The sequence below is a fragment of the Mesoplodon mirus genome, assembly GCF_964341445.2.
Source record: "Mesoplodon mirus genome assembly, chromosome: 5".
NCBI classification, from domain to species: Eukaryota; Metazoa; Chordata; class Mammalia; order Artiodactyla; family Ziphiidae; genus Mesoplodon; species Mesoplodon mirus.
This window is the reverse complement of record NC_138980.1, coordinates 109,677,285-109,680,091: the sequence shown is the minus strand read 5'-3', so window position 1 is coordinate 109,680,091 and position 2,807 is coordinate 109,677,285. Positions and strand designations below refer to the sequence as shown.

General features: G+C 33.4%; 1 pseudogene across 1 annotated transcript; it reads left to right on the top strand.

The window, feature by feature from the left end:
* The first annotated feature begins 1,258 nt into the window (after positions 1-1,258).
* LOC309803881 (ubiquitin carboxyl-terminal hydrolase isozyme L3-like) lies at positions 1,259-2,056 on the top strand (annotated as a pseudogene). Its single transcript has one exon. The product of its transcript is annotated as a ubiquitin carboxyl-terminal hydrolase isozyme L3-like (transcript).
* Positions 2,057-2,807: the final 751 nt, after the last annotated feature.

Genomic DNA, 2,807 nt, shown 5'->3' with positions numbered 1-2,807 from the left:
TAAAGAATCAATGGGGGTCTTTCTGAAATTCAGGAAATTCAATGAATCGATAGACTGTTAGGAACCAGGCCACACATGCTGAAAGTGATTCTTTATAAGGACTAGATACAGAGATAACACAAGGCTCTTCAGAAAACCCTGAGCACAAGCATGCATTAAAAGAAGCTAAATTGTGTACTAGCAGGAAATGAAAACAGCTTATTTTTTAACAGGCATCTGCAAATGGGGACATTTGGCAAGGGTAAACCAATGCTTAATTGAAAGATAAGCAATTTACAGGTAAACATCAAAATGTATTTTTTCACTTCTCATTTGATTTTTGTCATTTCTAGTTCACTTACCCTGTCTCTAAAAATGGCAAAATCTCTGTCATTAAATAATTTGGATTTAATTGACATTCCCCAAGGCAAGCAAGCTGGAAGTATAATAATTCCTTTGAAAGCAAACACTCTTTGATGACTACAAGCATCAAGTATGATCAGAGAATTCTTCTTGGTCATTTTACAAGGGTCTATCCATCTTTATGTGGCCTATGACACCAAAATTAAAATGTATAAAGTGGTTCCTTAAAAATTTTAAATAGTCAGTGGGGCAGCTGGGTACCTTAAAAAGATTCTTTTCATTATTATGGAAGAAACACTAGACTAAACCACTTACTCTATCCATGGTTTTATTTTAAATAATTTAATTTACCATTAAGACATGAAATTTACCCAACTGAAATCAGCATAATTTCTTATGTTTTCTTTCAAAAAAGAAAAGTTTTTTAAAAAGGGAACTGAAAGAAAACAAGGAAACTTTTAAAAATTTCATAAGAAAATTGAAAAATTAATTATAATAAGAAATTGATCTTAAATTTAGAGTTATTACTACTAATTTTTCAGTTTATTGGCATTATCATAGTGTTCATTCATTGACAATTAAGCCAGAATCATAAAACATCCAGAAAACATATAGTTTTTGAATCCATTAGATAATAATACTGTAGACTATGATTTCTCCTTGTGGTGGGATTTTAACTGTGTCTAAATAATCTGGGGGAAAAGACTCTCTTAAAGTATTTAGGACACATAAAATTTAAAATCTAATGCAGTAAAATTAAGTATTAGTTAAGGTAATAATGTGACAATTACTCAAAAAAAGTTGCACTTTCTATAGTGGATGCTGGCACAGGGACAAGATCAATGCATGTACTTCATTTCTTTGAACAATTTAAAAATATGTCTAGAGAGCTGGAGAGGGGCCAGGTGGAGCAGCCATGGAGGGTCAGCACTGGCTGCCACTGGAGGCCAATCCCAAGGTCACCAACCAGTTTCTCAAACAATTAGGTCTACATCCTAACTGGCAGTTTGTTGATGTATATGGAATGGATCCTGAACTCCTTAGCATGGTACCAAGACCTGTGTGTGCAGTGTTGCTTCTCTTCCCTATTACAGAAAAGTATGAAGTATTCAGAACAGAAGAAGAGGAAAAAATTAAATCTCAGGGACAAAATATTACAGCATCAGTATATTTCATGAGGCAAACAATCAGCAGTGCCTGTGGAACAACTGGACTAATCCATGCTATTGCCAACAATAAAGACAAGATGCACTTTGAATCTGGATCAACCTTGAAAGAATTCCTGGAGGAGTCTGCATCACTGAGCCCTGAAGAACAAGCCATGTACCTGGAGAACTATGACTCTATTTGAGTTACTCATGAGACAAGTGACCATGAAGGTCAGACTGAGGCACAAAATATAGATGAAAAAGTAGATCTTCATTATATTGCATTAGTTCTTGTAGATGGGCATCTCTATGAATTAGATGGATGGAAACCATTTCCAATTAACCATGGGGAAACTAGTGATGAAACTTTATTAGAGGATGCCGTAGAAGTTTTCAAGAAGTTTATGGAACGTGACCCTGATGAACGGAGATTCAATGCCATTGCTCTTTCTGCAACATAGCTTGTCCAGAATGGAAACACCAAATACTGTATTATTTGCAACAAAATTAAATTTCTTCTGTCATACACTAATTCAAAAATTTTGATATTTTTCATTAACTTGACTGATTAAACTTTATGTGAACTAAAAAATAAATAAATAAATAAATAAAATGTGTAGCATGTAGCACCCAGTGGGTGATCAATTTAGAATGTCTGAATTATATCTCTATACATAATTATATTTGAAATATATTACAAAATCTATGGGCCCATATGAGGTAGAAATGAAGACTTAGAACAATGGGTAGAGAAGAAGTAGTTACATATTTGTCTATTGTATGTCTGTTGTATAATCAGTGCATATGATGATTCTTCTTAGTATCCAGGCTCTATCTCTTCCTGTTTAGGTTCAAGAACAATCTCTTGATGCTATTTATTTTCTAATGTGTCATTTCCTAACTAATGTCATACCTCACAACACATGAAAAAGACAGCAGTGTCATTACTATTCATAAAGCCATAGCTCTTCAGAATGCATTTGTATTGAAATAATATAGATCTTCTTGCTATTCCAGTTCCCTAATACCATTTATTTAGTTACATAATTACTCATGATGCTGCTCCACCCAATGGCTTCATTGTGCTATCAAAGGTAATAACTGCTTCACTGATGAGGACTACAAATAAATGCAAATCTTATCCAAAGTATGCAGGAAAGTGTGAGTTATTATTTTCTGTTTTTAATTTTATCAAACAGAATTTTATAGTTTAAACATAGAATAACGTATCTTCTTAATATGTCTTCCCTTGAAATCTTTAGCTAAAGTCACTGCATTCCTAGAATTTAATACCTTTCAAAGTTGACCACATATGGC